Source organism: Mesoplodon bidens (assembly GCF_964165515.1).
Source record: "Mesoplodon bidens genome assembly, chromosome: 1".
NCBI lineage: Eukaryota > Metazoa > Chordata > Mammalia > Artiodactyla > Ziphiidae > Mesoplodon > Mesoplodon bidens.
In genome coordinates this window covers 154,663,723-154,690,770 of record NC_138176.1, presented here as the reverse complement: position 1 = coordinate 154,690,770, position 27,048 = coordinate 154,663,723, and the positions used below count along the sequence as shown (strand labels likewise).

The window sequence follows — 27,048 nt, the reverse complement described above, 5'->3', positions numbered from 1 at the left end:
TTTCATTGACAATATTCCATTTCATCATCACACCAACCCTGGACGGTAAGTATCACCCTCATTTTTATCAGAAGAGGAATATGAGGCTCAGAAAGGTTAGGTAGTTTGTCCAGTCACACAGTTGGTAAGAGACAGAGCTGCGACTGAGTCTCAGATTCAAGTCCCTGCTCTCTCTCCGGCGCCGCCTCTCGGAAGGAGGGAGCAAAAGCAGCAGCAGCCATCCTTCCATTTTCTTCCCTGAGAACCAAGACGTTACCAAGAGAAGGAGCCTGTCCTTTCCCACAGACCGTCCCCTCTCCACCTGGGGAGGATGCAGTCAGTTGAAGAGCCAAAACATAACTATAAAAATAAGTAGCAGGAAGGCTTCCCTGGTGGCGCAGTGGTTGAGAGTCTGCCTGCCGATGCAGGGGACATGGGTTCGTGCCTCGGTCCAGGAAGATCCCACATGCCGCGGAGCGGCTGGGCCCATGAGCCATGGCCGCTGAGCCTGCGCGTCCAGAGCCTGTGCTCCGCAACAGGAGAGGCCACAACAGTGAGAGGCCCACGTACCGCAAAAAAAAAAAAAAAAAAAAAATGTAGCAGGGACAAGACACCCAGCAGCAAGCCGTTTTGGTGCTGTGGGAAGGTCTTCACGCTGTTCACAGCTGCTGTGGGAGGGAGCCATGTGAGCCCTGTGGACAAAACGGAGACAGTGGCTGGAGTAGGTGGGCTAAACAGGCCCCTTTTGGGTCGAACAGATTTTAGATCACAACGTCTGGAGCAGGCAGCAGCCGCTGTTAGCACGGCCACCACCATCCTCCGTCTGCTTATTTTACCGGTGTTTGTGATCCAACAGGGATTCAAAATTGGGAGAGCATACAAGTTTGTGCTTTACATGTCCCAGGACTGTCGTGTCACCCATCCTACTGTCTCCAAGTCCTACAGACAGGACAGCAGCAAAGAGCAGGCGGTCCCCATCATCACGTCCAGACTCACCTTGCCCAGGAGGCGCTGCACTTTCCCCGACTTGCGGATGAGTAGATTGCCAACCTGAACCTTGGTCAGGGTACAAGCATTCTCTACCAGCCTGGTTTCCCGGTCTTTCTCCTGCTTTATAACCACCATCTGTCCGTCCTCTCTCTGCACGGCTGATTTGGTAGGCTCGACGTCCAGAGTAGGCAGCTGGCCGGGGAGCTGGTCTTGCAGCTGCAGGAACAGCAGCTCTTCCTCCTGCATGAGGCTCAGCTTCCTGAAAGCTCTGCCACAGACTTATCCTTCGGGAGGCCGGGGGTCTTCCTGGCTGCTCTGGGGGGAGCCTTCGTCTTGGCCTCCTCCTCCTCATCTCGTGGCTCATCTTTCACTTTCACAGCAGGCCCCTCCCACCTCCATGCCCTCTTCCTTGAGCCAAGTTTTAACATCTGGTTCTTCATTCTCTTCCTTAAAAAGCCAACCCGAGTGAGCCAGAAGCAGCTGCACAGGCATATTTCGAGCCTCATTCCTCAGCCCAGGGTCATCAATGAAATCATCCTTCTCCAGCGTGCACAGGATCTGTTTTGTTTCTTCATCTGTCTCCCTCTTGTCCCTTTTGATGTTGATATTGTGAGAGGGCCCCATGTGCGACACATCCACAGTCTTAGCCCAGTTCCCCTTTTTCTTCATCATTTCAGCTGGGCCCTGCTCAAAGATGGAGTTGGACCAGAACACTTCTGGGCACCCCCCGCCCTGTCCATGGCCCTCTCGCTGTCGGTCTGTATCCCTTTCACGCTTTTCCTTCTTGATGGTTACTTCTTCCTTGGGCTCTTCCTTGATCTTACGACTGATATTTGGGATGAAGGTTTTCTTCTTGACTCCCTGAGGGTGAGGTCCCTGGAGTGGATGGAGGGAAGGTGGCCCCGGGGTGAGGGGAGGCACAGGCCTCAACAGGAAAAGACCCCCATGCCCCAGAGAGGAAAGGTCGGGGCCCTCCCGGGGTGCTGGGCTCACCTGAGGCATTTTCTTCATGTTGCCCCAGTGCACTGGGGCTGGAGCTCTGCACCACGGGCACCGCGACTTCACCTCCTAGGCGACCTGCAGCCGGGCCTTGGTGCCAGGGCGGAAGTCCACAACACTTTTTTAAACTTAACCTGGGTTAAGTTGAGTATCTTTTCATCTTATTAAAAAAAAAAAGATAAAAATATAAATTATTTTATTTCTATAATTCGTATTGCTTGGTGATTACTTACCAACATTATTAAAATTAAGAAGAGGTTTTTTAACTTATAAAATATATTCTTTGAAAATACATAATATGTTATTATAATGGGTTCTGTGTGGTTATCTACTGCTACCATAATGTTGTGTAACCAACAACCACAAAACCTATATGCTTAAAACAATAAGCTCTTTTAAGTTCATATGTCTGTGTGTTGGCTAGTGGAGCATCTGGTCTCCAAGGACCTAGAGATACCCACGTGCACATCTGTGATTAGCAGCAGACAACTAGGTGGTTCTGTTTGTACTGGCTGGACTCAATAAGGAGGACTAAGCTCTTCCCCAGTTGGTTTCTTATTCTTTAGCAAGTTAGCTGGCATTTACTTGTTCTCAAAGTGGAGTCAGAGGAAAAAGAGAACATAGGCACTAAAGGACTCTTGACGTCTTGTTTGGAAATGGAATACTGGCACTTCTTTCACACTCTATTGACCATAGCAAGTCACAAAGCCAGCCCACATTAAAAGATTCAGGAGGGGCTTCCCTGGTGGCACAGTGGTTGAGAGTCTGCCTGCCGATGCAGGGGACACGGGTTCGTGCCCCGGTCCGGGAGGATCCCACATGACGCGGAGCGGCTGGACCCGTGAGCCATGGCCGCTGAGCCTGTGCATCTGGAGCCTGTGCTCCACAATGGGAGTGGCCACAACAGCGAGAGGCCAGCGTACCACACACACACAAAAAATAATTTTGAAAAGTAAAAGATTCAGGAAATAAGGTACAACTCTTTTGAAGTTACAGTGTTATGTTATCAAAGGAGTAGTTACAGGGAAGCATATAGGATCTGGGACATTTTTGTAACTAATCAAAATTGTTTTCATTAATTTTGGTAGATATTTTAAAATGTATTAATCTTTGAAGAGAAAAAGTAAACTTGTCTCTGACAATCTTAACAATTTTATGTCTGTATGTCTATATTATTTCTACCCTTTTTCTTTTCCTTTCTATAGTTGTTTGGGGGATATTTTATTAATCGTATACTAATTGTCAAGTTTGATGCTTAGCTACTTAATTGGCTGCTATTTTTCTTTTCTTATATATTATCATATTTAAATTCTCATATAATAACAATTTATCTTCATCTCATAAGTTTTGAGAAGTAATAATATTTACATATTTAAGTATAAATATTTTCTAATTTCAAATATGGGTTCTTTCTTATTTGATATAAATTATTTATTAGTGTGTTCTAAATTTTAAAAATACATTTTTAAAAATCTTAACTTTTAGATATTATTTTCTAACATATTAGCATTGTGTTCAGAGAATGTGAACTGAATCATAACATAGATGATTCTAACAAACGTGATGTAGAACTAAGTTAGACAGACACAAAAGAATACATACATATGATTCCATTCATACATAAAGTTCAAAAACAAGCAAAACTATTGCTTATCCTTGGGGAGTATGTAGTGACTTGGTAGGAGCATAAGGGAGGTTTTGAGAATGCTGGTGATATTTTCTTTCTTGATCTAGGTTCTAGTTACAAGGCTGTTGGTAATTTGTGAAAATGTATCAAGCTGTTTATACTTGTGATTTATGCACATTTTTATGTATTTGTTATACTTCTGTAAAAAGCTGGAAATCTCAGTGAACTTGCTTATAGCAGATTAGACAGAGATGAAGAGAAGATTAGGAGAATAAATATAAATTGAAGGAGTTATGAGTTTAAAGATTCAAAGAGATAAAAATTATGAACAAGAGGTTACAAGATACACAGAGGAAAGTGAGAATTCTACAATTATACATATTCCTTTCTAATGTGTCTTTGTCACTCCTCCCATCAAAGCACGGAGTCTAATCCCTCAAGGCTTGAATCTGGTATGGCCCTGGGACATGCTTTGACCAATATAATGTGGCAAAAGTGACACTGCTTTTATTTTCAAGTCTACTATTTGGAAAAGCTTGCAATCAAGTAGTCCCTAAACTGCAAGGTGCTGCTAGGTCAACTTGTCACACTTCCACAGACTTAGTCAGTAAGGAGACAACCAGACCAAATGGTTTTGCACAGTTTATAACTTCTAGTGTAGCAGGCAGCTTGAACTTCATGCTCTCACTGAGCTCTTTTACCTTCCAAGTCCCACAGGGGTGATTCAACATGGGCCTAGGTGAATTCTGAACACACAGCTAATCTGTGTCCAGCTTTGAACCCCCCAATCCCATAAGGTGATGCTAAAAATCTTGCCTAAACTTTGCTCCAAAGGAGACATTGTATTTATTACTTTGGAATATAAGAAAGTTTTCCCTGATAACACAGTACTAGCTTGCTATAACCCCTTATACAAACATTCCTAAATTGTCCATAAATGCCTAGCCATGTAGAAATGTGAGGGATTCGTGGAGAATTGTCTCTAAACAGCAACTTCTGAATGCTTCTACAATCATTTAAAAAGGACCAGTCTAGCATCTAGAGGATGAAAGGGCATCTGGAAAATCAGGAGCCATTCCATCTGAGGACTCAAAAACAAGTAGAAGGAACTCTCACTTGAATTCAGCTCAAATTTCCTACTCACACGTTGTGAGTAAATAATAAACAAAGTTTGGGTATGTTTTGTTACACAATATTAGATAACTGCAACAAAGATGTTAAGAATCATGAAAGAAAATATCTCAAAGCATAGCTGGCTACTTTTAAGAATAATCATGGGTTGTTTGGTACAAAATGTTTATCAATAATCTCATTTTTCTTCTAGGACAATTTTTGTAAAGATACTTTTTGGAAGCTATTTGGGGGAAAAAATCTATTCCTGTAACTAAAACATTAGCCAGTGGTTCTTTATCATAGGTGACTAAGTTAAAACTAATGAAACACATTTTTATAAATATCACTATTTTTTTTCAATTTTCTTTCAATAAGGTTTTGAACCAATGAGAGGTGTTATTAGAATATACCTACCTTTGCAAATACTTGTTAATAGTACATTTGTTTGATGTAGACCTGGTGAGTTCAACTGAGTTTTTCTTTTGGTTTGTGATAGAATGAAGTGGAATACTTAAATCTTATCATTATGGAGATTGTTCTTTCATTTATTCAACAACCATGCACTGTTCACAGTGAGAGAGTTATGACACATGAAAACTGAAGAGCCCACAACACCCTCTTCTGCCTCTATGGTCTTGCCTTCATTGTACTTCCCCTTTGTCACAAATGTTAAGCCTCCTTACTGTTCTTTAGTGACAGAAGTTTGTCCCTTTTTCCTGGAAAAGTGCTTCAATATAACTATACGCCAGGCTTCCTTTAATCTTTCAGCCCTTTGGCCAAATATCACTCTATCAGCAACTAACTCCTTGAACACACAGTTTAACCTGCATCACTCCCTATTACAAGTTCACATTTTTTCCCACAGCACTATATCACCATTAACAGACAGTTAAAAAAAAGTTTTCTTTTTTTGTTGTTGTTGGTTTGTTTTTCCTTATTATCTGTCTTTTCCCTGAAAACAAGCTTCAAAGAAGCATGGGTTTTTGTTTTGATTACTATAATTTTCTTAGTGCTTTGAACAGTTCCTAATTCATAACAGGTACACAAAAATGTTTGTTGATTGAATGAATACATGAATTAATAGTGTACAATCAGCCTCTTATTTCTAAAAAGAATCCCCAACACCGTGGTGACTTCTAATAAAGTTTTATTTATCACATTGACTAGGGGCTCTGATCCACATTTCCTCACTCTAGGACCTGATGGACCCTCCACCATCAGACACATTGCCTGCCAATATGGCAAGGAAACAGGGATTAAGTCAACCTCACACTGGTTTTAGACTCTCCCACTGAGAAGTGATAAATAGAAAATTCAACCACATTTCACTGACCATAGGTAGGTAGGTTGTAGCTACCATGTGCCAAAAAAGACAGGCTGTGATAATGGCAGAGATGGTATTTGTATAGAGTCGTTAGGGAAGGCCTCTTAGAGAGAATAATATTTGAACTGAGCTCAAATTTCTTCCTAGAGGCCAACAACTATGGTATTCCAAAACATGATTTAGATCCCAGTTCTATGTTATCTGCCAAAAATTAATAAAGCTATCCTGCTATACTTACCTCTTAGTGTTACTGCATTAAATGAGATATTTCATATAGAACACTTAACACAGTGTCTGGAAATTAGCTAATGCTCAAAAATGCTATCCATTACTAATCATTATCACTGACATTTAAAATCACTTTGAATTAAATGATAAGTCTTCCTGAAAACAATTAAATATGAAAGTATATCTAAAAGGAGTACATTAGTGCTAGGTGGCTTTTGTCATAAAGAGGACCATCCATGCTTGTGAGACGATCTCATAAGAGGTAAGTTTTGAATCATGCTTGGTTGAAACACTGGCTACGCACTAATCGACATGTAAGGTGGGTAATGCTCTTGAACACAGAGCAAAGGTGGGAGAATATATGAAACATACTGAAGCAAGTGGTTTTGCAAACACCAATCAACTAAGCCCTGACAGAAATGCAGGATCAAATTTGTATTCATAATTTATGTTTTATAACCCACCAACTACCAATAGTATCCTGAGTTATTAGTAGAAATATATTGCTCAGTAATAATGGTTAATGCTAGAGACAGAGAAGGTCAACAAGGTATTATCCTTGATTAATTTGAAGCAGATGACAAATTTTAAGAAGATGGTCATGCATGGTCATGTACTATAAGCTGGAATGCTTTGAAAAAGATTAATATGGTAATATCAATAATTGTATAATGCCACAGCACTGACTACCAAAGAGGAGGAAAAAATCACTGGTATTGGATTACAGGAGGAAAACCCTGTAAAGATAGTTTGGAGTCAACTTTGACATGATGCATTTACAGTGGAGAAAGGTGACAATTAATTCACACACAAAAAAAAATAAATAGAAGTAAAATTCTCTATAACATTCTGTGCCTCCTATATTGTTTTATTCTCAATAATCAAAGTTTAAGATAATTAGTCATACTAGTTAAACACATAGTACTCATTAGTAGAGTAATTACCATAGATTTCTACAGTAAGATAAGACTGTATATCTTAATACATGATTTATTATTCAGGGACACTATGTTCTTTAACTCTTTATTATAACTCATGAGGATTGCTAGAATTTAGCTCATAGAATAACTGGAAAGCCTATTTGAAGTTGTGCTGTAGAAAAAAGAGTTAAGAAGGTAGAGGAATAAGATTCAATATGGTTGCTTATAATTATATGATACCAATTAGTGTTTCACTAACACTGATTATTAAGAAGCACAGTGTGACTTACATTTCCATTTTCACTTAACACTTTTTATCTAGGTGTTTAGTTGTTCATGGGTATGAGAATTTATTTTGCCATTCACCAAGATCTCAGTTGGAGCTCTGACATTCCTGACTTATCAGTGCTTTTTCCACTTCAAGAAAAAAAAAATTACCATTCCTCAAGGCACTAAATTACTTTTAGTATTACAATTTCTAGTCCTTTGTCTCTCCTTGATCCTCTGACATTTTTTTCATGTCTCCTCTTGTAGTGCACTTAAGCAGAGCTATTTTGATTAAATAACTCCCCAGAGGACTGAGATTATAATACAATAGTCTTCCAAATAGGTTATTCTTGAGTACATATTGCCATTATACAGTACAGATATAACATCAGTATTTCATAAATGCATGTTTCTATGAAATCTGCCAAGTAGATGAATATCTCTTTCATTGTTCCTGACATCACTGAGTTATAAATAATAAAGTGAAGCTCAAATTGTTTATTTGCAATGGAACAGCTCTGAGAAAAATTTCAGCTATCAGTGATGTAGTAACCTCTAAAAAAGACAGAAACTTTAAAATTACAGTGAACACTATCTGAAATAATTCCCCTTAAATTGGGCAATTGCTCAAAATTGCCATAAATCAATTCTCCAAATCCAATAGAATTAAAATGAGTGGTGAGTACATTCTTATTTAATTCACTTTTTTTTTCTTTTTTTAGAGTCAATCCGCTTCAGTGTTTTGGAGTTAAGATAGCATTAGATGGGTGAAGTAATTACTAATTAGCATGGTTTCAGCAGGGCAGACTTTTTACTACTAGTCAGATTCTTTACTCTTCTGAGAAATTGGTTTGCATTTTTTTAGAACAGCTCCCAGTAAAAAGACTCTTTCTTCTTTATGTCAAATGATCACTATCATTACACACTTGGAAAATTTCAAACATTAAAGTAAAACATGGGACAATTTAATTAAATCTTATGAATTGGACTTCTTATGTAAAATAAAGCCAAAAATAGAATTTTTATCAGTGTGATTATAACTATGAATCTCTTCCATCTTGTCATGTAGTTAGCCTTTTAGTAAAGACCATTGTATGTAAAATCTTTAGCACATAGAAGGCCAATGAAGCCTGATTAAGTTTTAAAGTTCCCATTTCATATAGCTATCTTACTCCCCTGGCCTAAGAAAAATTTAAAAATTCTTAAAAAAAATTTTTTGACAGATTAAAAAGTAAGCAAATCTACAAAGTTTCAGTTATGAAAGAAGATTAGTCCTGGAGATCTAATGGACAATGATGTGACTATATTAACAATATAGTACTGTATCCTTGAAATCTGCTAAGAGGGTAGATCTTTAGATCACCACACACAAAAAGTAAGAAAATAGTAACTATGTGAGTTATGAGTATGTTAATTAGCAAAATAGTGGTGAATATTTTACAATATATATGCATATCAAATCAAGTTGTACACTTAACCATATACAATGTTTAACTGTCAATTATACCTCAATAAATCTAGAAAAAAATTGAAGTATGCAAAGATGTAAATCAGTGACAAAGTACAAAAAACATATTTCTTTAAGAAACAAATCACTCAGCAACTATTTTGTAATGTATATTTTCTCAAAATGCTTCCTTTTGAAAAACGAAAGTCCACATATTCTTTTTAGCTTATTAATTTGATCACAACCTGGTTGTTAATTTTGAGAGATTTAATAAACTTTGGTAAGAGGTTAGGAACCTAGATTTGTTTATTTTATATCTTCTTCTTGGGTTAGCGCTAACAACAGAAAACAAAGAGAATGACAACAGAATTGTAGAGCTAGTTGAAGGAAATAAAAACATATTTTCTATTATTTAGCCAATTAAAGCTAAGAGTAAAATTTAGAGGTTGATTTTTCTTGCTATTTTCTTTTACCTAAAACTAACAAGTTAATCATGGTTAGGTTATCTATCTAGTTTTTTTTTTTTTTTTTTTTTTGTATGGAGGGTATAGTTTGCTTATTAAATAATGCATTTCCAAACTTTTATCAATTTAGGGAAGAGGAAGGGTGCAAGCACTCTGATTTTCCCACTGAAACATATGCCAAGTACATTTAACTAAAAAAAATTTGAAATGTACACTTAGTTTCTAGAATTTCCTGAGCAGTAACTCTACAGTAACAATGAATAAGATCAATGATAAGGTGGAGAAAGTAGTTGCTTCAAGGATAAAATTCTCTTTTTTTTTTTTTTTTTTGGAAAAAATATTTAAAAGAGAAGGCTGCTGTATCCTGATTCATCTCTACTGACAGGCCAATACTGAAACTGATTTACTTCACTTTCACCGACCCTTCATCATTTTCCCTGTGATCTCACAGACATTACAGTCTCTTTTGACATGACCAAACAAGAACACTGAAAAAGAACATTTACTGTATATCTAAATTAATGAAACCAGGGGTAGAAAAAGAAGCACTGTGCCACTTGAGATATTTTTGCTCTCATAAAAGACAGAGGTGCTCATGAGGTCAAGAGCTCTTTTGGTTATAACTTCCAAGCATTCTAGCAATAAGGAAAAAAAAAAGTTCTGTATTTCACTGGACTTCTTAAAATTCTTCTTTTTTTCTTTTTTACTATCCTATTTGTAGCACTCTTGAAAATACAATAGACACAAAAAATCAACTATCATGTTTCTCTTGGCTGAATATAAAAATTCTGACTATTTTCACAAAATCTCTTATTTTTCATTTTGCTGTCAGCCTTGGTAAAATAAATATTGAAAAATTCTGCACAACAGTATATGTTTCACGTATATTTTATACTTTTACTTTTATATGAAAATGCTTTATCTTTTTCACTAATTTATTTCATACTATTAATGAAATATGTCAAGATAAATAAGAAAAATGTGTAGACAATGACATTAAAATTCATATAAGTTTGAGATAGTTATCATTTGATATTTCCATTGTCATTGTTAATTGCATGTTACTTTTAATCTTAGGTAAAATTATCTAATAAAATTTTGTTCTCTCTATAAAATATGTAAAAACATTAATTTTACAGCAGAATTATTTTAATGCACTCAAATTGCAATCCCAGAGTGTTTAAAATTGTAGGATATTTATTCCAGAGATGTGACTTCAAGGTTTTTAATCTATTTGGATTTAAAAAAATCTGTACCTTCAAATATTACCATGAATATACAAAGTTAAAAGTGAAAATCAAAGTCAGGGATAGAATCTAAAGTTACTTTACCCAAGTATCCTTTGATCTAAATAAATTTGAGGTGAAAATTTCGTTTCTTAGGAAAAAGAGTTCAAGGATGTTCCATGCACTTGAGAATATCATTTTGATACTAATTGTTCATAGATTGTTTTTTTTTTTTTCCCCTTACTCTTCATCTACCTTCTTTTTTGATTCTGAATATATGGTATGTATTCAATTAAAGCAGAGTTATGTAAAATAATCCACTTTTCAGAAGAACTAATGTTTCATAAATGACTACATTTATTAGTTCCTGTCACACTCAGAATCTTTCCTCATAAGTGAACACTCATAACATGTAAAACTATTTAGCAAGATCACCATAACAATATTATCATTGTTATTGTCATTCTTATAAAACTATTATAATAATATTGCAATATACTTAACAATTAGAAAAATAATCACATCATATATGTCCATATTCTGAGTGAAATAACTCATTTTTCTGCACATTTCCTTTCAGTCTCTGCTCATATGCATGGTTTTCATTGTCACTTCTACTTAATACTTTGGTTTTCATGTTATATTTGATCAGAGTCATTTTTCCCCTGGTTTCCAATTCCTATTCCTGGCATACTGATCTTTCAGTATTAAGGCTACTACTGACAAGTATGGCTCTGCTCATTGGGAGAACTCATAACTGCCTGGCCAGCCTCAGAGCAGCAGAATTTTTCCCCCATGTAAGTGACTAATGACATGCTCTACTGCTCTCCAGTTCAGGGTAAGTTGTAGCCCACTGATGTTGAAGGGTAGCAAAATATGCCACTTTGGTATATTGATTATTTTGAGCTGTAGGCAGTTAAAAACCAGCAAATGCAGGGAGAGTCTTTCTCTGAACTCTCCTTATCTGCCTAAAGACAAATCCTCCAGAAATAACTCAAGTTGTCTTAAATCCTCTCCTGGGAGTTTCATCAACCAAGAAAGATTGATTTCTCATCAGCTAGAAGTTGATACCACACCCATACAAACTTTGTCACAAACTATCATATCTCTCATCTATTCTTCTAAGGGCTCATTCAACTTTCCTAAAAACCATTTCCTCTCGCTCAAGAGACCTACATCCCCCCTCCTCTTCCCAGAATAAGATGGTAATTAAGCCTGAATTCTAAGCCACCTCTTTGAGTTACTCATTTTTCCCTGGGTATTTCCTATGCATGCATGAGGTATACATGTTAATAAATGTCTGTTTCTTTTTCTCTTGTTAATCTGTTTTTCATTAGAGGGCTCTTGGCTAAGAAGTCAGATGTTAGAGGGAAAAATATTTGTCCTTCCCTGCACTATGTGTAAAATTATTACTCCCCTTGTTCTAATATCCTATATAACCACTGTCTTCTGGTATTATCTTCAAGGAAATACATAAAAATCAGAACTATTTTTCTATTTCTTATAATAATAAAAATCTTACATTGAATTTAAAAATACCATTTACAAAAGCATCAAAACTACGAAATAGTTCATTTAGGGATAAATCTGGTAAAATATGTTTTTGAATGTGCATGACCTATATACCGAAAACTACAAATTATTGCTGAGAAAAATTAAAATAAATGGAAACAGATTTTTCATGGGTTGGAAGACTAAGTATTCTTAAAATGTCAATTCTCCTCAGATTTATCTGTACATAGAATTCCCAATCAAAATCCCAACAAGCATTTTTATAGAAATTGAAAAACCAACTCTAAAGTTCAGAATCAGCCAAAATACAGAAATTAAAATCTCTAAAATAACCAAAATGACATTGAAATAAAACAGAGTTGGAAGTTTAACACAACCTAATTTTGACACATATTATAAAGCTACAGTAATCAAAGTGTAATAGTGATGTCAAGATAAAAAGATCAATGGAACAGAATACCCAGAAATAGACCCACACAACCTTATTTCAAACTTTGTATTTAAACCTTTGACAACTGATTTTTATTAAAGGCAAAATGGTAACACATTGAGCAAGACTAGTCTTTTCCACAAACAATGCTCAAACATTTGGATAATCATTTGTAAAAATACGAACTTTAATCCAAATTTCACACTATTACAAAATTAACTCAGTGGATCATAGACCTAGATGTAAAACCTAAAGCTATAAAACTTGTAGGAAAAAACACAGAAGAAAATCTTTGTAATTTTAGATTATGGAAAGATTTCTTAGCCAAGACACCAAAAGCACAATCCATTTTTCAACAACAACAACAACAACAACAACAAAAAGAGATAGAGAAAGACAGAGAGAGAGAAAATAAGAATGTCTGCTCTTTAAAAGCACTATTAAAAGAGTGAAAAGGTCAACCACTGACTGGGTGAAAATTTTTGCAAAGCATATATTGGATAAATAAATTTTATCTGAAATATATAAAAAACTTTTTAATACTCAATCTCAAAAACCAACTCAATAAAAATGGCCAAATATGTAATATTTAATTTAATATTTACACAGAAACCTTACCAAAGGAAAATCCCTAATGTATTGGTTAGAGTTTAATCAAAGAAGCAGTACACTATATTCTGGGGACTTCAGGTGGTTTTAATTTATGTTTCTGTCATTTAAGTCTAAAATTTTAAATATAATTTTACTTATTTCTTATTGGACTTTATAAAAGAAAGATGAGACAAGTAAATTGGTTTTCAAATAGATAACTTGGTTTGAAAAAAAAGAGCTGGCTCAGTTAATAAGAGCTTACTAAATTTTTAATTCATATAAATATCTGTACTTCTATTAGGCATTTTTGGAGACCGTGGTTAGATGGGAAAAATAAAACAAAACAAAACTTGATTTTTTTACAACACTACAATACCATGTTTACATTTGTTTATACAGCTTAATTAAACCTCCCTTAATTTTATTGCCAACATAAGCACTTTTATGTGGTAGTGGCCAAGCATAAAGCAAGATATTTAGCAAAATTACTAAGTGGGGAGTATTTGTTGCTCACAGCTGGATAGTTGATCAATAGCCTTTAAAATTAAATCTGATTTTTTAAATTGCCATTATTCCCTTTTTTCATCAATTTTGCTTAAATAAATTTTAGTTATTTAGGAACACAAAATGCTGAATGGTTCCCAGTGTTTTATTTAGCACAGATCTTAAGATTTCGGGAGGGATTTTATTTTCTTATTCCAGATATAATCATGTTGATGCTATTTGTCATGTACCAAAACTGAACAGCTTAGTGTTTTATAAAGCCAACCCTTTCTATCAATCATTCTGAAAGAACAAGGAGATTAACACTACAGGCTTCACATTATTGATTATTCTTAAAGTTATGACTCCAAAAGTTCAATGTGATAACATAACCCTATTTCACCAATCAAAATGTTGAAGAAGAAAGTTTAACACTTTTATCAACTCATCAAACAAATTTTGGCATAGCCAAAGTACATATGTTAATTCAATATATTGTTTTTCAGGATTTCTAATATATTTTAGAATTGGAAAACTATTAAAATTTAAATTGTATTTAGTTTTTTCTTTAGTTCAGTTTTATGTACTTTCCTCTCTATAATGTAGTAGTAAGAAAGAGTATCATAATACTACTTTACTTCAATTGGTATAAGATATTCAAAATTAATCACAAATTTAAATTTTAAACCTCTAAGCCATGTTAACCCAAAATATTTGAATTAGTGGCATGATATCTTTTCTGTCTACTACATACACTTACACATACAATGCAAAATCTGGAGAACAAACATTCCAGGTATTTTCATTATTATTAATAAAAATTTAATGTTCTGTAACCACATCAGTAATGTGTTGTCCACCTGTAATAAAAGAATTATGAAACACAACCCTTTTACACATATATGCAAATTCAAGATTATTCTTCAAACATTTGAATATCAAAAAAAAACATTTTTGGAAAAAGTCAAAAAGACCAACATAAGTTACCATCTTACCTTCTAAATTTTTGGGAAGGACATACAAACAAAATATTTCTGTTCATTAGTACAACTGCTTGATAAAAGCAATAGAGAGATGTTTGTCAAAGTGTACAAACTTCCATTTATAAGATGAACAAGTTCTGGGAATCTAATTTACAGCATGGTGACTACAGTTATCAGTACTGTGAGAGAGTAGATCTTAAATGCTCTCATAACTCACACAAAAATAAAAAAGTAAATATGTGAGGTGGTAGATTTAATTAGCCTTATTGTGGTAATCATTTTGCAATGTATCAAATCATAAGGTTGTACACCTTAAATGTACACAATGTTACATGTCAATTATATCTCAATAAAACTGGGGAAAAAAGGAATAGAGGACTGCTAAACCAAACAAGTGAGACTACAATTTTTTAAATAAATTGTTTTATTTAAAATTCACCTCATTGTCCTTATTCTTTCTCAGCATACTTAAATAAACAAAACAAAGGAACAAAGGAACAAATATATTGCCATTGATCAGTACAGCTTTTAGACCAGCAAATGAACCATCAAGAACCATACATTTGGGTTTCCCTGGTGGCCCAGTGGTTGAGAGTCTGCCTGCCGATGCAGGGTACACGGGTTAGTGCCCCCATCTGGGAAGATCCCACATGCCATGGAGTGGCTGGGCCCATGAACCATGGCCGCTGAGGCTGCGCATCCAGAGCCTGCGCTCCACAACGGGAGAGGCCACAACAGTGAGAGGCCCACGTACCGCCAAAAAAAAAAAAAAAACAACAAAAAAAACATACATTTACCCTCCAATCACGACTTACCGAATGCATTCAAAGCCTGATCCAGATAAGCATGCCCCCTGTTGCCCTCCTTTTACAGATTCTAAATTGCACAGGTGTACATTGTAAAGTTGTATTACTGACTTGATTTAATTCGGATTTCATTGAGTGGTTCTAGTTTCACAGAAGTAAGCACAGTCATCTCTCTCTATCCTTTCCTGCGGTGCTAGATTCCAGGAAGCCAGAGGATACCAAAGTCCTTGAACGTTCCAGTCAGCCCTTCCTATCCTATCTACAGGTTCCAGATGCACAGATTCAACCAACCCCAGGTCATGTAGTATTTTCCATTCTAGGTTGGTTGAATCTGAACCTTGGAAACCTGGCAGATTTGAAACCCGTGGATAAGGAGGGCCAACCATACTCATCTGCATGTTAGACCATCTTTACATATTCTTTACATTTGTGTTATTTCTCATAGCTGGAGGTAAAAATTACAAAACATGGAAACTCACTCTAACAATTAAAATATACATTATGCATTACCTCATCTTTTCTTTGACTCCATTTCTCATTCTGACCTTTATATGTTTGTTAAAGTTAAAAATAACATTTCCTTCCTGATTTGCATTTATGAGAACATCCATTGTGAATAGAAGAAATACGTCTGTGACTTTTCTACTTTGGAGCTGGAAGGAACTTTATAAACATTAAATAATTAATTTTTACAACACTCAAGGCAAAGTTTAATATTCTCATTTTATAACCAGGGAAATGAGAACAGAATGCTAAAGTTATTTGCTGAATGCATTAGTTAAAGTGGTTGCCAGGCCTAGGCTGAGCACTTGTAGTGTGAGCCCAGATTTGTAGATGCTATAAATAAACTAGATGTTAGAAGGAGTACAGAATATTATTTACAATTAATATGTTCAGAGTTCTTGAAAGGATTATATCTTTTGCTTTGTATAAGCTTCTGAGTAACATGGTCTAACTTTCTGAAGGAATTGCAACATCAGTAAATTTCATTAGTAGTGACACAAACCACAGGGTCTTTTCATTTAGTTCAAGCCTCTCATATTTTTGGCACAAATATGTGATTTTTGAGCTGAATTTTATATTTCACTGAATTCAAGATCCCATGACATTTTTTTACTTTTCACATTCACAGAAGTAACTTGAGTTACTTGAATAAAGCTAATACAAGTGATAGAAAAAAAAAAAAAAAAAACTACCGTGTACCAAAATTTGTCATTAGAAAGGAACAAATTTCCTTATAAAACTGGTTTCTTTCCACTCAGTGTAGCTATGCTTATGGGGATGGATGGGGGGAACGTCTTAATAATGTGAAACTCATGTCAAAAACAGTTTACTCCCTGCTGTCTTAAGCAGATGAAAAAGCTACCTTAAATGAGAAGCTAACACAGAGCCTGAAGTTCGGAAAACGTTTCTCATCTTTTTCATACCTCACATAGTTGATCAAGGATAGAGATTCCATTTTAAAAAAGAGAAAAAAGAAAGGTAATAAAAGGAGCTTAAATTACAGGTGGCCTGGTTTCCTGAGTTTTCTCATATAAGATCAAAGCACTGTTTATTTCCAACTTTTCTCTCTATGCCATAACAAAGGGTGAATGAAATGAAGGAATCTTAGATGTCAGAGAAAATAAAATGTAAACTGAGCTTTTGGACTCCAAACTTTGAAAAAAAGTCAGCTATTTCTCTTCCATTTCTAAATATCCTTCTATTATTCTGATACATAAGTATATGTATTTCTGATGATGACTATAGGTATATTTAGATTATGATAATGAATTAATCTAATTTATGTGCAAAGATTTAAGAACAGGGTTTTGCAGGCATTGTCTTAGCTTTTAAAGCTAAACAAGGACTTTTTTTCTTAAAGAAAACATGTTTATATTAGTCAAAGCTTTATTTGCTCTATTGCTTTTGCTTCAGATTCAGAACACTTGCTGCCATTTCACTTTAAAGAGTATTTAAGAGGTTTTCTAGAGTTTCTTTTCAGCTATTGATTTTTTTTAAAGCTCCTACCACTTTGTTACAAGAAGATGAATCTTAAAAGTTCAGAGCAATAAAATTTCAAGTTGAAAGAGACAAAGTTTGAAAAGAAATATTTTCTCAAAGGAAGTTTACAGGATTTGCAAAGAAAAAGAGCTCAATTTTATCTTGACCTTTGGTTGGACTTCTAGATGATCCTATAGGTGCCTTCAAGTTCAAATATCTTAAAAATCATATAATACTAACATTGTACCTCTAATATAATTATATTTTTAAAAGTAAAAACCCTTTTAAAATTACTGAGATTCACAGTAAAAACTGATATTCTGAACTTTAATTCCAACCAGAAATGTGAGTACAGAAAGAGAACATGTATCATTTTATAATTTTGTAGTATGAAGCCTGTTTTTATTCCTACCTTATAGAATAAACATTCAGTACATGTATGTCTACAATACATATAATTTTAAATTAGATAAGTGGCCAAGTATGGAATGTATAAAAAGAGGCAATCTCACTGTTGGAAATGTGTTTACTCTAAATAACTAAATAGCAAAGATTCTATCCTGAAATGTTTTCCAAGGGCATAATAATAATTCAATTTGTTATTTTCATAATCACTCCTGAATTAGAATTCACAGATGTATTAAACAATCATATAGGGCATAATTAAGTATTTATCACACAGTAAATAAATATCCATTTTGTATGAAACCACAACTGAATTTTTATCTAATAAATTTAATCTTATTTAGTACTCAAATATTGTTTTCCAATTCTACCTTAAAAAACTTAATGAGATCTACATTGCATGAAACAAATTAAAATTGCACATACAATGTGTAATTTTAGAGGTGACACAGTTTTCCATGGTGGGGTGAGATGATATTAATTAATTAATCAACAATTTAAAATTCTTCCCTCTCTACACTACCTCCTAATAATTAACAAACTACATCTTATGGGATACATAGTAATGATGTTTACTAGTGCACAATTTCCAATTCAAAAAAAAATTATGGTAGTTAATTCTGTAAAATAATTAGTTAAAGCATTTGATTTCCCCTTTGAAATAGATAAACTCAGTAGTTGATTTATTTTAAACTGTCCTAGATAAATTGTATTTTATATTCCAATCCCAATGCATTGGCAAAATTTTCTGGAAGCATTGTTTTGAGAAGACTGTGAAACTTACCTTGACTCAATGTAACAGAATAGCATGATAGAAGTGCTATCTTTTTAAAGTAAAAGTAGAAAATTTATGACATATGAATCATACGTATGCTATTTCAAACTTGAGTCTAGTATATAAATACTGAGTTAATGATTAACAAATGAAGCAATAATATTCCTCCACATGGCAACTTATTATTTGCCTGTACGTTATTTACCATATGGTTTATATATTGAAACTTGCCAAGTAAGAGATTGATGTTTAATAAATAATTCCATGTACTCTGCAGAGTTGCATATCTAGTACTATACTTTAAAATTATGGTTTCCTGTCGACATTTAATTGCTCAATTCACATGCTTCTCCCTTTAAAAATAACCAGCTTCTAAACTATGGGGAGAGGAGAGGAGGTTGAGAATGGAGAAGGCCTTTTTATTATCTTTTCCTCACAAAGTAAAAGTATAGTACTCTGGGACACATTGATTATCTATTTATGTAGAGATAATATTATGTGAGAGTAAATATAACCTGCTTTTATCCATTTAATTTAGTTATACTCACTCTACATGACTAATCATAGGGAAAATTATCTCTTTCAGGGTTGATCTATATGAAATGTAAAAAAAAAAAACTTCCTAAGATATGCATTAAGTAGACTCCATTTAGTGACCTTTCATGAGCTCATGCCCATTAAACCTTTGTAAAATATTTCCAATGCTCTAGGATCTAAGACCATTATAAGTTAATTTAGTATGCAAAATTTTTGCAAATACATACAACGTGTATTATTTTCAGGAATTAAAAGTCATTCATAAAAGTGGTTTACATAAAACAACTTTAATTAAATAATTTATTCATTCCCCTGTGACAGTCTTCACACATGATCGAAGATGCAGGCTGAAAAAGCATCATCATTTTTAATAATCTCAACATATTCTACTAAATGCAAAAAAAAAAACAAAAACAGTTGTAATTAGGAAAGAAATATAAGTCTCTGCCATATAAGTGTTATTGAAATACGTTATTAAAAATGAAGTACACACTTGATGAGTGATGCTGGGTAGCCACATTTCATACTTTAAAACCAAGGCCAACAAAAGATCAAAATACTCAAGGTGTGTAAGCATTGATTACTTTGGACCCCTCATAAAAGTTGCCTGATTTCACAAAGGCAATAATTGCAGTCACATGGATAAATTAAATGCATGTTAGAGAAAAACCTTTACCAAAGACAACGTTTTATAAGTAATATCTTTGAATATTAAGTGCTTGTTATTGAAGATTCTAAAGAGAACATATTAGCTCTATAGAATCCAAACAATCTAAATATGAAATAATTAAGATATAATCATTTTATGGTTGAAGTAGGTTAATGTATAGTTATACAATTAAGCAAATAATTTAGATATCATTACAAAATCTTCTAGTCTCATGATACTTGTTCTTAAAGCCAGCATCATTCTACATAAGAATATTTTGGGAAGTGCTGAGAAGACTAATGACTTTATCTGATATATTTTCCCCAAGAGTTTGTCATTAGTTTTCTACAGTTTTGTCAGGAGTTATGCCTTTTTGTTATGTATTCTAATATATTTCACCAAGTTTTTTTAAAATAATTATATATAAATTTCAGAAAAATATACTGAGTCTGAATGAGTTTGTCAGTTTGATGACAGAGAATGAAAAGGAAAAACAAAGGCAGTAGGTCAGTGTAAACCAAATTAGCAAAGTTGAGATATCTTGCTGGGGCAAAGCTTGTTACTTATAGCCTGCATTTCCAAATGCTTAAATTTTCACTGCACTTAGCAACTTTGTTTCCTGAAAATTGAAGATTGTACTATGTTTCTATGAAATTTACCACTTTCAGTAATGAAAATGCTCCTTAGCATAATAATATTTATAGTCTTGCCCTAAAGCACAGGGTTCAAAACTCTCCCCAGATGATGGAAGATCTTAAATGAATGAAATAATTAGACAAAAGTGATACTATACAGGTGATTTTTATGAACGTTAATAAAGACCAGTGACTAAGGCCTTCTACACACCAGGCACTGGACAAAGCTTTTTGTATATATTATCTTTTTTAATTCTCCCCACAGTTATATGACAAAGAGAGTTTTATCACCATTTTCCATATTTGGAGTCTGAGTCAGAAGGACCATTGGCCAAAGTCATACAATTAATAAATTAAAAAGTAGAGCTTTGTATTGGTTTGCCAAAAAGTTCCTTTGGTTTTTAAGTAAAAATAAAGAACACATTTTTTATTTTCATCAAGAACGTTATTGAACAACATATTAACCCTTTTGTCCCATTACCTTCTACCATTTTTCAGGCAACTTCATAATTCCAGCTTCTCAAAACTTTTTTTATCTTTTTGAACAAAGAACTGTTCCAGGTGCCTTTTACAGTCTTCCAGGGAATTGAAATTTTTTCCATTAAGAGAATTTTGTAAAGACAGAAACAAATGGAAATCTCAAAGTGCAATGTCTGGTGAATATGGTGGTTGAATTAGAACTTCCCAGCAAAGCTGTAACACGTTTTGCCTGGTCATCAAAGAAACATGCAGTCTTGCATTATTCTGATGGAAGATTAAGCATTTTCTGTTGACTGATTCTGAATGCCTTTCGTCGACTGCCACTTTCAGTTAGTCTTATTGGGAGCAATACTTGTTAGAATGAATCCTTCGGTTTTTTGGAAGGAGCTCATAATAGAGGACTCCCTTCCAATCTCACCATATACACAACATCACTTTCTTTGGATGAAGACCAGCCTTTGTTGTGGTTGGTGGTTGTTCATTTTGCTTGCCCCACGATTTCTTCTGTTCCACATTATTGTACAGTATCCACTTTTCATCACCTGTCACAATTTGTTTTAAAAATGGAACATTTTTTTACGTTTAAGTAGAGAATTACATGTGGAAATACTGTTAAGAAGGTTTTTTTCACTTAACTTATGTGGAACCCAAACATCAAAGCGATTCACATAACCAAGCTGGTGCAAATGATTTTCAACACTTGATTAGGATATCTTGAGTATGTCGGCTCTCTCCCACGTGGTATATGTTTATTGATCTCAAATATTGTTTCGATTTGATTGCTATCAAATTCAACTGGTCTACCCGACCGTGGAGCATCGTCCAGTGAGAAATCTCCAGCACGAAACTTCACAGACCACTTTTGATACATTCAGTTAGCCACAGCACCTTATCCATACAATGCACAAATCTTTTTGTGTGTTTCAGTTACATTTTTACCTTTCTTGAAATAATAAAGCATAATATGCTGAAAATGTTTTTTTCTTCCATCTTCAATATTAAAATGGCTATGCAAAAATTCACCAATTTTGATATCTTTTTTTAAATGCACACTGATATTACAACTGTCATATACAATCTAAAATTTTTTTTCCAATGAAGTTAAAGGCAACTAAGTGCTACTAAAACCATCTTATGGAAAAAACAAACAAACAAACAAACCTTCTGGCCCACCCACTACCTACGATAGAATATTACTCAGTCATAAGAAAGAATGAATGTCATTTTCATCTTCATGGACCTAGAGATTATCATACTAAATGAAGTAAGTCAGAAGAGAAAGACAAATACCATATGACATCCTTATATGTGGAATCTAAAATAGTACACAAATGAACGTATCTACTAAACAGAAACAGACTCACAGACATAGAGAACAGAGTTATGGTTGCCAAGGGGGAGGAGGGCAAGGGAGGGTTGGATTGGGAGTTTGGGATTAGCAGATGCAAACTATAATATACAGGATGGATAAACAGCAAGGTCCTACTGTATAGCACAGGGAACTATATTCAATATCCTGTGACAAAACATAATGGAAAAGAATATGAAAAAAATATGTATGTATAACTGAATCACTTTGCTGTATATCAGAAACTAACACAACATTGTAAACAACTCTACTTCAATAAAAAAAGAAAAAAAAAAGACGTGAGTTTTACCTGAGTTCTGAGGGATGAGCATCAGTAACATGAAGAACCATATTTTTACTATGATAATACCAAATTTTCCTATGAAAATATCATGACTGTGTATAAATATCAAAATTTTATGTAAGAGTTTTTATATTGGAGGAGAATGATGATTACCAGCTTGTAAATACAACTTTAAACTCCTTGCAGTAGAAAATGCTTTTCACATGCATGCTGCTAATGGGAAAAAACACCATTAAAACACCATTTTATCTATTATATAATTTATATATTACAGTGTCTTTATAGTATATTGGCCTTTTCTTTTACAGGGAGATTTAAGATTACTTAATTCAATTTCAAACTGGGAACAAGTTTCATACTAATGTTTAGGTTATTGTCAAATATAATTTTGCAAGAGCAACATATTAGATAATATGAACAAAGCCAAGAGGTTTGGTTATAATGAATGTTTTTATGTATCACCTTCACCCATTGTGTTTACCTCCCACCCTTGGCAACCACTAATCTGTTCTCTGTATTTATGAGTTCATTTGTTTGTTTTTAGATTCCACATATATGTGAGATCATACAGTACTTCCTTTTCTCCATCTGACTTAGTTCACTCAGTGTAATGCCCTCAAGGTACATCCATTATTGTTACAAATGTCAAGACTTCCTTCTTCTTTAATGGTAGAAAAATACGCCATTGTATATATGTATACCACATTTTTGTATCCATTCATCCTTTGATGAACATTTAGGTTTCTTCCATGTCTTGTCTATTGTAAATAATGCTCCAATGAACATGGGGGTGTAGATATCTTTCTCAAATTAGTGTTTTTCTTTTCCTCAGATAAATACCCAAAAGTAGGATTTCTGAGTCATATGGCAGTTCTGGTTTTCATGTTGTGAGGAACTGCCATACTGTTTTCCACAGTGGCTGCAACAATTAGATTTCCAAGAAAGAGTGCACAAGTGTTTCCTTTTGTCTACATCCTCTCTTGTCTTTTTGCTTATAGCCATCTGACTGTGTGAGGTAATATCCCACTGTGGTTTTGATTTGCATTTCTCCACTGACTAGTGATGTCAAGCACCATTTCATGTACCTCTTTCCCATCCATATGTTTTCTTTGGAAAAATATCTATTCAGATCCTCTACCCATTTTTTAATAGGATTGCTTGTTTTTTGCTATTGAGTTGGATGATAATAATGCATTTTTCATGTTCTGAAGATTCAAATCAACACACCAAATATAAGCAAAATTATGTCACATCTAGTACTATATAAAACCAGATACATTTCAATAGTAAAGTAATAAATGTAGGCCAACCTTCAAACTTCCAGAGTTACTGGGTCATGTTATTGATCCTTAAAACATTTTGTTTCAGTCAATGTATCTAATTTCACTTTCACTTGTATTGATTAGTAGGATTGTGCATTAGATTAGTTGTCCAGAGAAAAATGCTAATATGTAAGATTAGATTACAGCAATAATACTCTGTATATTCTTATTTTTCTTCTTGTTAATTTTTTAGATAGTGTTACTCTGATCTTAGGTAAAATTCAGTTATTCCTGGACCCTTGAGACAGTCCCATCAAATAAAACCATGTTTTACCATAATTATAAACATAATCTTTGGGTTTATTTTAGTCCTTAATTGTAACTTTTATTTCCCTTGATGTCTATATGGCTTTATGAGCCTTTCCTATTGTACATATTTTGTCAGATATCTCAAATAGCATTTTGAAATCTGAAAAAAACAAAACAAAAAGGTAGGAAGGAAAGAAAATAAGAAAGGAAGTGAAAGAGGAAGAAAATAAGGAATATATAGTTACTTAGTTAAACATCAAACTGAGAAGAAACTTCATACAAATACTCTCTCTCAAATATAACCATGCAAGGGCAGGAAACTAGAAAATGTGTGCAAAAGTCAAGTGAAATAAAAGGCAATAGAAACAGACCCACAGCAATCCAGTTAACAGAGGTTTCAGATAAGGTCTTTAAACTAACATATATTATGATAATTTTATTCCATGGAAAATTATGCAACAATAAAAAAGTATGAATGACTGCTATACTCAAGAATATGAATAATCTTACAGACATAATATTGAGTAAAAGAAGACAAACCCAAAAGGCACATGTATGAGTTCATTGTATGAAGTTCAAAACTGTGAAAAATAAATCTATATTTCTAGATATCCAAAGATTTTTACCTAGTAAGGGCCATGAAAGAGCTTGCTGCAATACTAAAGTAAAATACATATTTTGTTCTATGTAATGGTGCAAGTTTTTATACATAATGTTTAAATATGTGCATTAAGTACCACATATACAATGAAAAAGTGGATACTATAAATAATTATATTCCAAATAATATGAAATATATATGATATACATATAATTTGAAATATATATGAAAGATAAAATTTCACAGGACAGTGAAGCTTGCCAAAGATTACACAAGAAAAATAGGAAACATGAACATGAATACCAAAGAATTATTATCAATAACCAAATGATTTCTCAAATATAAAATTGGCACAGATAGATTTTTCTGGTGAGTATACACAAACTTTTAATTAATAGCTCCAAACATATACAATGTCTTCCCAATTTAAATTGTGTATACATTTCCCCCAAATCATTTATAACTTAGAACATCTTATTACTGGAACAGCATAAGAAATGAAAATTAAACAAACCAAGAAAGTAAGTCCAAGAAAAATATACTATGTATATCATATACATATTATGAAGATCAAGTTAGGTTTAGAGCAAATATTTAATATTATTTTAGCTTTAGAAAATCAATGTAGGTAGTCCATCATGTTAACCATTAAAAGAGAAATTTTATATGATAATCTCAATAGATGCAGAATAAGTTAGTGATGAAATTCAATATCCATTCTTAATAAAACCTATCAGCAAACCGGTAGCAGAAGGGGACTTATTTTGCATTGATAGAGATGTATTAATTAAGGTAAGTTAACTGCTTTAGCATATGATCCCCAAATTTAAGTGATCACAGGATATAATTTTTCTTGACTATACAATCGTTCAGTATATAGGCTCCTTACTAAAGGATCAATCTGGGAAGCTCTTCTCAAAGTAGAGATATGGGAACCAAGTTATCTTTTATTACATTTCTCAAATATGCTCTATAGAATTTACTTTCAACTATAATAGGTAGAAAAAAATTGCTTGTGTAGCTTTTATGTACTAAGCCAAAGTGGAGCACATCACTTATTCCTATAACTATTTATACCTAAGCCAGTCTCTCCTAAGGTTAATTGAAACCAGTAAATGTACAGCAGATCTGTGCCCAGTTAGAAGAAGAGAGGATATAATTTTGTGAATGCCTAGCAATCGCAACTACTAAGTGGATCTACAACATAGCTAGAGAAAATATCATACTTGTTAATAAAAATATTTGAACTTTCATTTTGAGATGTGAACAAGACATGGACATCTGCCAGCAACATTTCTATTCAACATTGGGTTGGAGGTCTTAACTAGTGCAATAGGTCATGAAAAGGGAAATAATAGGTATAAGATCTGAAAAGGAAGATATGCACACTCATTTTTTCATTAAAAAACCCACTAAATTGAATTTGAGTTTCAATATAGTCTAAAATTTTTTGTGTGAAATTAACAAATTTTTTATATTGAAATCAATAGTCAAGGATAGAAAAGAGTCTTGAAGTGAAGAAAATGGGGATGAGTGATTTCTCTATCAGACACCAAGACTCCTTTTAAAGTTATAAAAATTAAGATGGAGTGATGTTAGAGCTGGAAGAGAAAGAAAAACAAACAAACAAACAAAAAAAAAAAACCACTGAAGTAAAATAAACAACCCAGAAAATCACCCATAAGAATAGAGCCCTTGAATGATGAAAAGGTTATACTGCAGGAAAGTGGAGAAATAATTCTCTTTTTAATAATTTGTAATGGATCATTTATATATCCATTTGCTAACTCTATCTCACACCACAAATAAACAAAAAGTTAGGCATTTAAAATATCTTTCAGCACAATTAATAACCCTGAATATATGGATGTATGTCTAGCCACCTTGTAACAAAAAACAGCTTAAAAATTGACAGAAGTTGAATAAATACTATTTCTAAATTTAATCCTTACAAACATCAAAAAATTAAGATAGCCCAGAGACCATTTTTAATTAAAATGCAAATAAATTTCACCTTAACATTAATACATATATATTTAATTAATATATATTAAAATATTTATTAAATATACTTTATATATTGAAATAACATTAAAATTAACTTAAAATACATAAATATATATCTATATTAAAAATAACTGAAAATTAAATATCTATCACTAACTCATTTCCTCCTGTATTTTTATCATGTAATAATGCTCAGGAATACTGAATGGGAAAGTTAGCACATGAAAAATTTAATACACCCTAATTAAGATGTTTGTTTTATTCTTACTTATTTAACAACAGAAATTAATTTTAGAAATAGATATGTTTTGATTAAAGTTTTGTTAAAAATTTGGGTAAAGAGTATTTTCTCATTGGAAAAGAA

General features: G+C 33.4%; 1 pseudogene across 1 annotated transcript; it reads right to left on the bottom strand.

Moving 5' to 3' along the window:
• Positions 1 to 792: 792 nt before the first annotated feature.
• On the bottom strand, positions 793 to 22,552 carry LOC308628596 (DNA-directed RNA polymerase III subunit RPC4-like; annotated as a pseudogene). Its single transcript has 2 exons — positions 22,512 to 22,552; positions 793 to 2,102 (listed from the first exon to the last, which is right to left on the bottom strand). The product of its transcript is annotated as a DNA-directed RNA polymerase III subunit RPC4-like (transcript).
• Positions 22,553 to 27,048: the final 4,496 nt, after the last annotated feature.